This window comes from Neoarius graeffei, chromosome 21 (genome assembly GCF_027579695.1).
Source record: "Neoarius graeffei isolate fNeoGra1 chromosome 21, fNeoGra1.pri, whole genome shotgun sequence".
Lineage (NCBI taxonomy): Eukaryota > Metazoa > Chordata > Actinopteri > Siluriformes > Ariidae > Neoarius > Neoarius graeffei.
In genome coordinates, this window is record NC_083589.1 from 51,991,095 (window position 1) to 52,005,927 (window position 14,833).

Sequence of the window (14,833 nt, forward strand, 5' to 3'; positions counted from 1 at the left end):
AATTGCAATATTAAATTAGATTTTGTCTCAGCTTTCTCTTTATCTCCGCAGATTAATGTTGGAAGTGTGCTAGGTAGATATCTCTGATGCAAAGCGTTAGCATTTTCACAAAATTAAGTTTGGATTTTCTGATTATGATAGTGATGATGATGAGGATCATGATGATGTTGATGTGATCAAAGTAAAAGTTACATGTAGCGAAGTTTTTATCTCTGTTTGTTCATAATTCTATAAAGAGTTTCTTTGAGTGAATTTCAGGGATGATATGGGATTTTACCTATTTAGCATATGTCTGTAGTTGACTGAGTAGCAAATGTTGTTCCGTGGTACAATACATATGAATCCATATACAACATATTCAAGGGCGACTCATATCAATGGGGTACCAGGCATAAGCTCCACCCAACCTGCCCATCTTTCAAACCTAAAAGAAAAATCAATAGAAGGTTTCATATTTCGGGCAGGGTGGCACGGTGGTGTAGTGGTTAGCGCTGTCGCCTCACAGCAAGAAGGTCCAGGTTTGAGCCCCGTGGCCGGCGAGGGCCTTTCTGTGTGGAGTTTGCATGTTCTCCCCGTGTCCGCGTGGGTTTCCTCCGGGTGCTCCGGTTTCCCCCACAGTCCAAAGACATGCAGGTTAGGTTAACTGGTGACTCTAAATTGAGCGTAGGTGTGAATGTGAGTGTGAATGGTTGTCTGTGTCTATGTGTCAGCCCTGCGATGACCTGGCGACTTGTCCAGGGTGTACCCTGCCTTTCGCCCGTAGTCAGCTGGGATAGACTCCAGCTTGCCTGTGACCCTGTAGAAGGATAAAGCGGCTAGAGATAATGTGATGAGATGAGATATTTCGGGCATCTACATCATCTTATCTGTGGTTAACAAATGTTTTAAAGAGGCTTACTTGTAACTTTTTTTTTTAAACAGAGTGTAACAGTACCACACTAACAGTCATACAAAAACACACACAGAATGATATGAAGCGAGGCTATGGGCTAACTGGAATGAGCCCAGCGCTGTAGGTTCATGCAGCCAATCAGTGACAGTATTGTCATGTGTCTATAGAGGATGTGCAGTCACGTGACCCGCACGTGTGTACTCCGCCCACTCCGCCACATTGGACGGCATCAGGATAGTTTACCTTGCGCGAGCGTAATGGATCCAGGGAGTAATCCCCAAGAAAATTCGGAAAATACCCCATCTACATTGTGCGATTACTTGTCTAAGTTTGTTCAGCATCTTGAAGGTGACGTGAGGCAGCGTTACATGGAAAAGTGTTCCAGGTTGGGGATTGCAGATCCGTACAACTTGCCGCAATCCTTGTTCAGGGAAATTCGGAGCTGCGGTGCCGGCGATTTGCCCGATCTGGCCTACCACGACATTTACAATTTTCCTGTTAATCGTGAATCGTGTTACACTGGCAAAGCCCTCAAAGCTTACAAGAGCCTGGAAGCTTATAAATATTTTGTTGCGGGATGGGTATCCCAACTATACCTCTGGAAGGTTCCGAAGAAGGAAGTCTACTTGATAACCTCACGGGTAAGTGGCATTAAGACGTTTATCATAAAGAGACTATGCAGGACATTTTATTGTAAGAATGTTCGTAATCTAAACTCAGTTCCAGATAATGACAGGGTTGTAAATATGCATGTTTTTGTCTGAAAAACAGTAACTCAGAAAGCCGCGCACGCCTGCGCGGAAGCTGCGCAAATGTGCGCAACTTTCTAACCAACTGCCTTCTTCTCATACTAATACTTCCTATGTTTCATAGACTGTAACAGCATTTGCTCATTTAGTAATTTTAATACATAATTTACTTTGATGAAATTATTCAGACACTCCAACACCCCCCCTAAAAAAAATCGGATCTGCACGATTCAGCCGTGAAAAAGGCGCGCTGTTTGCATTCCATGTTTAAACTCATATGTTAACCTACTTTAACTGGCTAATGAGCCTCGATGGTTGTTCAAGATTTTTTTTTAGTTTTCGACATCCCTACTATGGATTAACCTTTCAAAGGCATATATGAGCCAAAAAGATAAAACATTGTCACAGACTAGGCCAGGGTAGTAGGGCTAGGCATAGCCATTTTAAACGTTAGAGATCAAGCGGACTGACGGCCACAAACACTGTACTGTCTAGTTTCTAAGTATGCAGTTATCATTCAATCCGAAAATCAACTTAACAGATGTACTAGGAGTATTGAATTAGAAGATTACACCTACCTGATATGAAGTGTTCACTACAAATTCGGCTGGTAGAACTGGGGTACCAGTTTTCTCTTTGCACAGCGGACACCCATTTTGCGCGTCTCTCCTCGTCTGCGGGGAATCTATAAAATGACAGGCCCTCCTTTTGGCCCTGTTTATTGGTACAACCAAATGCTGAACAAGATATAACCATTCTCGAAAGATCTACTCCCACACACTTGATAATTAGAACGGGTTCGTCTAATTTCTATGCGCGACCTTGCCGTCCAAAATGGCGGATAAACAAATATCACGTGAGCTCGTGACATCACGTGCACGCTCTCTATATAGCGTGACACGCTCCGCCCCAATTTTTGAGCTCCAGTGGACTAATATATTGTAGTCCAGGGGTTCTCAACCTTTTCTATTTTAAGGCCAACCTATTCATTCTTGTAATGAGTCGGGGCCCATTAAAAAAGATCTCCAATTATTTTGGCTCATCTATTCTATTAGAATCAACCTACTGTAAAGTGTATTAATGGGATGCAACATCACTCCCTGTTACAGATGGGAGTCCAGGAATTAAATAAACGCAATAAAAACAAACTGTTTTTAATTGTAGGTGTTGTATTTAAAACTGTATGGATGTGCCAGAAGCCAACGTAAAACCATGCATGCAGGGCATTCTCAGTCAAAAGGGATTAATGATCCAAAAGTGGAGTCTGGTCCATTAACACAAGAACTTATTGCCACGTTTGTGTTCAGCAAACAAGCAAGTTATTAAAGCCAAGAAATACACTCAAAAGGAGTGGATACAGAAACCACTCAATGGGATTAGATCCTTACACGCTAACAAAGAAGGATTTTTCATTTGAGGTACAAAATTATCCATCTGTTGAGTTCCCCGACATCTCAAACTACCTGGTGCTGCAGACATCATTCTACATGGACACACAGATGAAAACCTGGAAGAGCATGGAGGAGTACAACTTTTTTGCTGCGTTAAAGATACAAATGTCCCCATAACGACTGGGTCCCAAGCGTGCACACAACGCGCTCTGTGAGTGAGTGCGACCGCCGAGCTACACCAGACTCAAGTGTGCAAAGGTCAAATGTGTGACAGTCAAATGTTCACCTGCTGTATAACTTTTAGCTTATGTGTATATCGCCATGCATTGCCACCAAAACACCTCATTTTCATCAATAACCCAATGCAAAACATCGCTAGCTGTAGTGTGACTGTAGCTTAATGAGGCAGATGTGATGTCAGATGCAACCCAGCAATTGTACCCTACTACAAGTAAAAATGAGCTTCAACTTGGAAAAAAAAATATCAGGGCCCACTAGATGGCACTTCGCAACCCACTAATGGTCCGCGGCCCAGTGTTGAGAAACACTGTTCTAGTCTATTTTGGTGACGTTTTGGTGATGCATCACCAAAAGTGAACACAGTGGATTATTTACTTGATCAATTGATGCATTCATTTTCGCCTTCAGCTGATTGTGACTGACTTGATGGTCAACGTGAACAGCCGGTCTCAGTTGGGGAGGAGGTGTAAAATACGACAGTCAAATGGGATAGTTTCTCCTTCCCATGACATGACTAAAGGGAGATCTCACGGAACTGTGTTCCTTATCATTGTTTACAGTTGATACTGTTGAAATTCCCCTTTCCTTTCATTAAACTGAACATGATAGCTAATGACATAGTGTTCCTTTAATAACTCATTGTCAGGATACATTCACATAAATTCATTTTTCAATGTTTTCTCTGCATTTTTATCATCAGCCTAGATTAAGGGAGACAGTGTAGAAGGTGTGTGTCTCCTCTAGGGGGTGCTGTTGCATGAAACACCAGAATTTGTGATTTTACACATGGAAGAAGAGCAAAATGTGAGCTCTGTGTTTCACTGTAGGAATAATAAACATAAATTAACATGGGTAAAATGTTGTTTTGAAACACTATCTATCTATCTATCTATCTATCTATCTATCTATCTATCTATCTATCTATCTATCTATCTATCTATCTATCTATCTATCTATCTGTGTATGGGTCTGTCTCAGAAACTGGTCTCTCATTTGGGACATCTCATCTCATTATCTCTAGCTGCTTTATCCTGTTCTACGGGGTCACAGGCAAGCTGGAGCCTATCCCAGCTGACTACGGGCGAAAGGCAGGGTACACCCTGGACAAGTCACCAGATCATTGCAGGGCTGACACATAGAGACAGACAACCATTCACACTCACATTCACACCTACGGTCAATTTAGAGTCACCAGTTAACCTAACCTGCATGTCTTTGGACTGTGGGGGAAACCGGAGCACCCGGAGGAAACCCACGCGGACACGAGGAGAACATGCAAACTCCACACAGAAAGGCCCTCGCCGGCCATAGGGCTCGAACCCGGACCTTCTTGCTGTGAGGCGACAGCGCTAACCACTACACCACCGTGCCGCCCCATTTGGGACATTATGGCCAAAAAAATAAATTTTCTAATTTTACTATTTTTTTTTTGCATTTCCCTAACACTCAATGTTTCTTTTGTCATGTTTAATAAGAATAAAGATAGTATCTTGCTTTATCTGGCCTCCACTGTGGAAAATTTTTTTTGATTACAATTCAAATGGTTTTGTAAAATTGATTTAAATATAAAATAACTACAGCATGAAGAATTAAAGCCCCTCCTTCACAGATGAGTGAAAATATTGAATAATTTTCCTCCTTTTGATTGCTTGGGTTAAAAATGCCAAGTTATGATGACTGAATTGATTATTCACTTAAATATGAATAATATGATACATTTTGGGTATTTGATATGGCGAAATAGGACATAATGGAAAAATCAAGAACACACTGGAAAGATGAGAATAACGGCGGTGGTAAAAGAACAGCGACTGTACCGTCTGAAGGTCGCGCGGGTCTCTGCTGCGGCGCGCGAGCAACGGGACATCACTACCGCACCGGACGGAGCACGAAGCGGGGGCGGGGCAAAATGACTGGCCGTAGATTCTATCAAAAGTTCGATCTAAATTGACCATGGTTGCAAAATATCGGCCAAAAATACGCAAACACTACGAAATATGACAGTAAGATGAAAAAGAAACATTCTGTTGCCTTATACTGCAAGACTAAAACAAAATAAAACTGTCAAAACTCACCTTTTCAGTGATAACGTCCGAACAGATCACCCGCATAACAGAAAGACCGCAAATAGAAGCACGATCAACTTCTAATTGCTGGAGTGGAAAATTCCATTCTACACATGCAAATTGTTAATGTGTGTCCTTCCCCGCACACAAATAACACACTACGGTAAAAAATAGACCACAACTCATTTTATAGCTCAGAAATTCATACAAGACCAGCTACCATCGTAACATATTCTGTAAGAAACATATTCTATACCTAACTTTCAGCTTTCATTTTAAAAAACAAAATCGCAGATTTATAACTAAATGTTTATACGGCGTAGTGATTTTAAGTTACTACTTTTGGTGAGGTAGTGGCCTCGACCCTGAGGCTTTCCGTTCTGATCAAAACACACGATCGTATTGGTTTTGGGTCTGCAGAAAATGGAGTTACAACGGTGATCAAATATTTTGCATGATGTTTTATTATGGTTATGATTATTCTGTGAGCGCACCAATCCTTAGGTGTATAAAGTTACAACTTAAAATACAGTTAGTGATAACTGTAGACTTTTCAGTGGACTACAACCTTTTTAAGGGAATGCAATGTAGTCAACCATTTATCATGTCCCAGATCAAGCCGCCATTTTTCCACAAATTTGCAGAATTTTTGCCAAATTCTGAATAGAGTATTCACATCAAAGATTTAGTTTTATCTGTATTATTTCTTTCATCATTTTATTTCAAATTAAAACCAACATCACCATTCAAAACTGTATAGTTTATTGACTGAGTATATTTAGTGGGGTACCCCTACAGTACCCAGTTTCTGAGACAGACCGATATAATATATATTCCCCTCCTTGAATCGCCACCTTAATGTGGTGGAGAGGTTTGAGTGCCTCAGAGATTCTAGGAGCTATGTTGTCGGGGCATTTGCCCTTGGTAGGGTCTCCCAAGGCAAATAGGTCCTAGATGAGAGATCAGACAAAGAGCGGTTCAGAATGACTCTTATGAAAAGAAAAACAGGTATCCGACTACCCTCGCCCGGACCAGGGATACCGGGGCCCACCCTGGAGCCAGGCCCGGGGGAGGGGCTCGTTGGCAAATGCCTGGTGGCCGGGCCTATGCCCGTGGGGCCTGGCTGGGCCCAGCCTGAATGAGCAACACAGAACCACTCTCCTGTGGACCCACCACCTGCAGGAGGTGCCGTAAGGGTCTGGTGCACTGTGGATCGGGTGGCAGCCAAAGGCGGAGGCCCTGGCATACTGATCCCTGGCTGACAAAACTGGCTTTTGGGACATGGAATGTCACATCTCTGGTGGGAAAGGAGCCTGAGCTTGTGTGAGAGGTTGAGTGGTACCGACTAGATATAGTTGGGCTCACCTCAACGCATAGCTTGGGCTCTGGAACCAATTTCCTGGAGAGGGGTTGGACATCTCTTCTATGCTGGAGTTGCCAAGGGTGAGCAGCTCTGGGCAAGAGTGGTGCTATTGGTAGCCCCCCAGTTCAGCGCGCTAACATTGGAGTTCTCCCCAGTGAATGAGAGGGTTGTTTCCCTATGCCTTCGGGTTGGGGAATGGTCTCTGACTGTCATTTGTGCCTATGCGCCGAATGGTAGTTCAGAGTACCTGGCCTTCTTGGAGTCCTTGAGTGGGGTGCTAGACAGTGCACCATGAGGGGACTCCATTGTTTTACAGGGAACTTCAATGCTCACGTGAGCAATGACAGTGAGACCTGGAGGAACGTCCTGCCCGATCTGAACCCGAGCAGTATTCAGTCATTGGACTTCTGTGCCATGCTTGGTTTGGCCATAACAAACACTATGTTCGAGCATAAGGGTGCCCATAAGTGCATGTGGCACGAGGACACCCTAGGCCATAGATCAATGATTGACTTTGTAGTCGTTTCATCTGATCTACGACCATATGTCTTGGACACTCGAGTGAAGAGAGGAGCAGAGCTGTCAGCTGATCACTCCCTGGTGGTAAGCTGGATCAAATGGCGGGGGAGGAGGCTGGACGGACCTGGTAGGCCCAAACATGTAGTGAGGGTATGCTGGGAACATCTGGCGGAGGCTCCCATCCATCGGATCTTCAACTACCACATCCAGCAGAGCTTCAACTGCATACCAGGGGAGGATGGGGACATTGAGTCCGAGTGGACCATGTTCCGCACCTCCATTGCTGAGGCGGCCGTGCAGAGTTGCAGCTGCAAGGTTGTTGGTGCCTGCCGTGGCGGTAATCCCTGAACCCGGTGGTGGACACCTGTGGTGAGGGGAGCCGTCAGGCTGAAGAAGGAGTCCTATCAGGCTTGGTTAACCTGTGGGTCTCCAGAGGCAGCTGACAGATACTGACAGGCCAAGTGGAACGTGGCTCAGGCAGTCACTGAAGCAAAACCTCAGGTGTGGGAGGAGTTCAGTGAGGCCATGGAAAGTGACTTTCAGTCAGCCTCAAAGAGATTCTGGCAAACTGTCCGGCTGCTCAGGAAGGGAAAGCAGTGCTCTGTCCCGACTGTTTACAGCGAGGATGGAGTGCTGTTGACCTCAACTGGGGACATCGTCCGATGGTGGAAGGAATATGTTGAGGATCTCCTCAATCCCAACTTCATGTTGTCCGAGGAGGATGAAGAGTCTGAGGATGCTTGGGAGGACTCGCCCATCACAGGGACTGAAGTTGCCGAGGTGGTTAAAAAGCTTCTCGGTGGCCGGGCTCCAGAGGTGGATGAGATTCATCCTGAGTTTTTGAAGACACTGGATGTTGTTGGGCTGTCTTGGCTGACACGCCTCTTCAACATTGCGTGGAGGTCGGGGACAGTGCCTCTGGATTGGCAGACTGGGGTGGTGGTCCCCCTTTTTAAAAAGGGGGACCGGAGAGTGTGTTCCAACTAGGGCTGCGTACCTAAACGTAACATCAGGTACAGGTACCGGTACAGAGGTTTAGGTACAGGTCTGGACCTGTACCTGTACCTGAACAATTTGACAAATTCTTCTGAACTTCTTCAATAATGACTGAAACATTAATAAACTGTTGACAACTTGTCAGTATCTTTATTCAAAGAAAACCGAACATAATTAGGTTTCCTACCTCACTTCTCAGTCACCCTATAGTTACAACTTGGGGCAAAAAATCATGTTGTCTCACAGCGAGAAGTGACTACACTAGAGTACTACAGACTATGTGCAGTCCGTGGCCTTTAACTTGCGCGGCAAAATTACACAAAGCAACAAAGGCCGCCAGTGCCAGCAAAGGAAAAATGGCTGACCTGCTTTTGAGTTTTTTTGACCAATCAGAACGCTGGATCAGCCAAGCTCTCGCAATGTCTCGTGAGACTGTGGCGAGAGAATCTCAAATCAAAGATGGCTCTGTCGATTACGTTCATTATGTCTTATATTGAATATTGTTAGTTTTTTCTTTTTTATCAGACATCTAATTTTTTAGGTTTGTTTACCTGACATGTTTCGACGTACAACTGTCGTCTTCCTCAGAGTATCACCGGATGTTATTGGTGACGCATCTTTTATCAGCTGATGTTTCCGAAGGCGTGGCCTTCCTGTCTGGATTGACAGGTCGGTCACGCCTTCTACTGTCAGTTCGTCCCCTGAGGAAGACGACAGTTGTAAGTCGAAACATGTCAGGTAAACAAACCTAAAAAATTAGATGTCTGATAAAAAAGAAAAAAACTAACAATATTCAATATAAGACATAATGAACGTAATCGAAAGATTAAGAATAAGTTATGGAGATAAAAGCATCAAGGAGTTTCACCGCCTTGAAAGATTGACGCGAAAACGGGCACGATACAGAAACCACCTGAGATTCAATCTGTGCTGCCGGGATGAAGAAGTCGTACCGGCCAGCCTGAACATCAAGAACCCGATTCCAACCAGAAACGCGGAGAAGATGATCAGGAAAGTGCGGATGACTCTGGTAAAAGAACGGATATGGTGCACAACTGACAAACTCAATAATGTCAACAGCGAACTACATAGGGAGATGGAAACTTTCAAACGCCGGTTTCCCCAGAACAAGGAAATGGAATTAGCAATACACGGACACTTGGCAGACATACACGAGCAGGAATTTACCAAGACAAAAACCCGACAAATCCGAAAACTGGACAAACTCATCGCCAGAAAAAGAAGGCAGAACCGGAGCACGCACACATCAACGAAAAATGGATTCACAACATATCAAGGTACAAACTCTCACAAGCAGAACGCAGTATACTAGGAAAAGGACTCAACTACGCTGTCACACCGCACAATATACCACACGATGAATTCATTCTGGCAACTGAATTAGCATGTGAGAAAATACAGGATCAGGCACAAAAAGCAGCACTAAGAAACGCAATAGCTGGTATATTGAAAATGGCCAAACCACCACCTAGCAACATCACCAAACAGGAAGCCAAAGCCATGAGAACATTAGCAAAAAATAAAGACATCACAATCCTCCCAGCAAATAAGGCAGAACAGCAGTTATCATGGACACCGATGAATATGAACACAAAATGATGGAATTACTTAGTGACAATGCCTTCGAGAATTAAGAAAAGACCCAACAGAAGACAAGAAAAAGAAACTTAAAGCATTACTCAAACTGCTACTCGATGAAAATAAAATAGATAAACAGGCATATAATCATTTAGTACCCACAGCCAATGTCATCCCCAGGATTTACGGTACACCAAAAATACACAAACCAGGAACACCATTACGCCCCATAGTAGATAGCATTGGTTCAGTGGTTCATAGTACATAGCATTGGTTCAAATAATTAAACCATTACTAGGACTCACAGACCAACACTGCAAAAACTCAAAACAACTGGCAGAAGAACTAAAAAACATAAAAATGCAACAAGACGAAGTTTTCATTTCACACGATGTCATATCTCTTTTCACCAGAACACCCACGGAAGCCACCATACAGGTAGTACAAGACAAATTAAAAACAGATAGGATGCTCAAGAAACGCACAAACCTCACTGTACAAGACATTACGCAACTCCTTCAATTCATCGCCACATCCACATACTTTCAGTTCAGGGACACAATTTACAGACAAAAGGAAGGTTTTGCCATGGGAGACCCACTATCAGCCATCATGTGCGGCTTTTTCATGGAAGACCTGGAGCAGAAAGCACTCATTACAATACCAGCGGAATACAGACCAACACTCTGGAAACGTTATGTGGACGACATATTGGAAAAAGTGAAGAGGGGATACACTCAACAACTTACCGACCATCTCAATACTATAGACAATACCGGCAATATAAAATTCACACATGAAGAGGAAACGGAGCAGTCAATAGCATTTTTGGACTTAAAAATACATCACACAGAAGAGGGGGACATCAAAATAAAAATACACAGGAAACCCACACACACCGACCAATATTTAAACTGGACTTCCGAACACCCCATAACGCACAAAATATCTGTAGTTAGAACATTACATGAACGCGCAGCAATAATTACAGATGCACAGGACAAAGAACAGGAAGAACAACATATACAACACGCACTGAAGGCATGTCAATATCCACAATGGGCAATATCCAAAGGGGCGGAACAGGTCAAAAACAATAAAACACAGAAGAAAGAGAAAAAACAAACCAACAAACATGAATACAGGGGAGTAGTGACATTACCATACATCAGAGGAATAACGGAACACATTCAAAGAGCAATGAGGAAATACAACATTAACACACCTGTCAAACCACACACAACACTCGGTCAGATCCTGGTTCATCCCAAAGACAGAATACATCCGGACAACAGATGCAACACCATATATGAGATTCCATGCCAATTATGCAATAAAACTTACATTGGGGAGACAGGAAGGAGTTTCAACACAAGAAAAAATGAACATAAGAAAGAGTGCGAAAAGGAGACAGCTACAAGACAAACCCGAACAATAAAAGAAAAGGCACAACAGGAAAATTATAAGTCAGCCATAACAGATCATTGCAAAAGGGAAAATCATATTATGGACTGGGGGAATGCCAGAGTCATCCGCACAGAAGATAATAAACATCAGCGCTGGATCAGGGAGGCCATAGAGATCTGTAAGCGAAGTCTGAGGACCATCAACTGAGATGAGGGAGCATACATGCTCTCCCATACCTGGAATGCCATCTTGCAGGGGACGAACTGACAGTAGAAGGGGTGACCAACCTGTCAATCCAGACAGGAAGGCCACGCCTTCGGAAACATCAGCTGATAAAAGATGCGTCACCAATAACATCCGGTGACACTCTGAGGAAGACGACAGTTGTACGTCGAAACGTCAGGTAAACAAACCTAAAAAATTAGATGTCTGATAAAAAAGAAAAAACTAACAAAGATGGCTCTGATTTCAAGTTTCAGCGCGGCATTTTACGTCTTTTCCAGTGCTAAATTTTCGTCTTTGTGGTAGGATTTACACATCTTCAGTCACAAAATAAGCATATACTTGGTGTAAATTTATATCGGTACAGTACCGGTACTTCATGATCCGGTATTTTGGACCTGTACCGAATCAATTTTCAGGGTACAGTACTGGTACACAGTACCGGTATGCAGCCCTAGTTCCAACTATAGGGGGATCACACTTCTCAGCATCCCTGGGAAAGCCTATGCTGGGGTGCTGGAGAGGAGAGTCCAGTCAATAGTCAAACCTCGGATTCAGGAGGAACAATGCGGTTTTCGTCCTGGTCGTGGAACACTGGACCAGCTCTTTACCCTTGCAAGGGTACTGGAGGGTGCATGGGAATTTGACCAACCGGTCTACATGTGTTTTGTGGACCTGGAGAAGGCTTATGACCGTGTCCCTCGTGGTGCCCTATGGGGGGTGCTTCAGGAGTATGGGGTCCAGGGCCCACTACTGTGGGCCATTCGGACCCTGTATGACTGGAGCAGGAGTTTGGTTCACATTGCTGGCAGTAAGTCAGACTCATTCCCGGTGCATGTAGGACTCTGCCAGGGCTGCCCTTTGTCACCGGTTCTATTCATAACTTTTATGGACAGAATTTCTAGGCACAGCCAAGGGGCGGAGGGTGTCCAGTTTGGTGGCAGCAGGATCACATCTCTGCTTTTTGCAGATGATGTGGTCCTGTTGGCTTCATCAATCTGTGACTTACAGCATGCGCTGGGATGGTTTTCAGCCGAGTGTGAAACGGCTGGGATGAGGATCAGCACCTCCAAGTCTGTGGCCATGGTGCTCAGCTGGAAACGGGTGGAGTGCCTACTCCGGGTCGGGGGGAGCTGCTACCTAAAGTGGAATATTTTAAGTATTTCAGGGTTTTGTTCATGAGTGAGGGTAAGGGGGAGCGGGAATTGGACAGACGGATCAGGGCAGCATCAGCAGTGATGTGGATGCTAAACCGGTCTGTTGTGGTAAAGAGAGAGCTGAGCCAAAAGGCAAAGCTCTCAATTTACTGGTCCATCTACGTTTCCACCATCACCTATGGTCATGAGCTATGGGTAGTGACCGAACGAATGAGATCGTGGATACAAGTGGTAGAAATGAGTTTTCTCTGCAGGGTGGCTGGGCTATCCCTTAGAGACAGGGTGAGAAGCTTGGTCATTCGGGAGAGACTCAGAGTAGAACTGCTGCTCCTCCACATCGAAAGGAGTCAGTTGAGGTGGTTCAGGCACCTTGTTAGGAGCCCCCTGGATGCCTCCCGAGGGAGGTTTTCTGGGCATGCCCCACCGGGAGGAGACCCCGAGACAGATCCAGGACATGCTGGAGAGATTACATCTCTTGGCTGGCCTGGGAATGCCTCGGTATTCCCCTGAAGAGCTGGTGGAGGTAGCCAGGGAGAGGGAAGTCTGGGCTGCGCTGCTTAGGTTGCTACCCCTGCAATCCGGATAAGCGGTAGAAGATAGATGGATGGATATATACACACACACACACACACACACACACACACACACACACACACACACACAGTGGTGCTTGAAAGTTTGTGAACCTATATTTCTATAGAAATAACCTATAACTATATTTCTGCATAAATATGACCTAAAACATCATTAGATTTTCACACAAGTCCTAAAATACATAAAGAGAACCCAGTTAAACAAATGAGACAAAAATATTCTCATTCTCATCTCATTATCTCGAGCCGCTTTATCCTTCTACAGGGTCGCAGACAAGCTGGAGCCTATCCCAGCTGACTATGGGCGAAAGGCAGGGTACACCCTGGACAAGTCGCCAGGTCATCACAGGGCTGACACATAGACACAGACAACCATTCACACTCACATTCACACCTACGGTCAATTTAGAGTCACCAGTTAACCTAACCTGCATGTCTTTGGACTGTGGGGGAAAGCGGAGCACCCGGAGGAAACCCACGCGGACACAGGGAGAACATGCAAACTCCACACAGAAAGGCCATCGCCGGCCACGGGGCTTGAACCCAGACCTTCTTGCTGTGAGGCGACAGTGCTAACCACTACACCACCGTGCCGCCCAGACAAAAATATTATACTTGGTCATTTATTTATTGAGGAAAATGATCCAATATTACATATCTGTGAGTGGCAAAAGTATGTGAACCTTTGCTTTCAGTATCTGGTGTGACCCCCTTGTGCACCAATAACTGCAACTAAACGTTTCCAGTAACTGTTGATCAGTCCTGCACACCGACTTGGAGGAATTTTAGCCCATTCCTGCATAAAGAATAGCTTCAACTCTGGGATGTTGGTGGGTTTCCTCACATGAACTTCTTGCTTCAGGTCCTTCCACAACATTTCGATTGGATTAAGGTCAGGACATTGACTTGGCCATTCCAAAACATTAACTTTATTCTTCTTTGACCATTCTTTGGTAGAATGACTTGTGTGCTTAGGGTCATTGTCATGCTGCATGACCCATCTTCTCTTGAGATTCAGTTCATGAACAGATGTCCTGATATTTTCCTTTAGAATTCGCTGGTATAATTCAGAATTCATTGTTCCATCAATGATGGCAAGCTGTCCTGGCCCAGATGCAGCAAAACAAGCCCAAACCATGATACTACCACCACCATGTTTCACAGATGGGATAAGGTTCTTATGCTGGAATGCAGTGTTTTCCTTTCTCCAAACATAACGTTCCTCATTTAAAGCAAAAAGTTCTATTTTGGTCTCATCCGTCCACAAAACATTTTTACAATAGCCTTTTGGCTTGTCCACGTGATCTTTAGCAAACTGCAGATGAGCAGCAATGTTGTTTTTGGAGAGCAGTGGCGTTTTCCTTGCAACCCTGCCATGCACACCATTGTTGTTCAGTGTTCTCCTGAAGGTGGACTCATGAACATTAGCCAATGTGAGAGAGGCCTTCAGTTGCTTAGAAGTTACCCTGGGGTCCTTTGTGACCTCGCCGACTATTACACGCCTTGCTCTTGGAGTGATCTTTTTTGGTCGACCACTCCCGGAGAGGGTAACTTTGGTCTTGAATTTCCTCCATTTGTACACAATCTGTCTGACTGTGGATTGGTGGAGTCCAAACTCTTTAGAGATGGTTTTGTAACC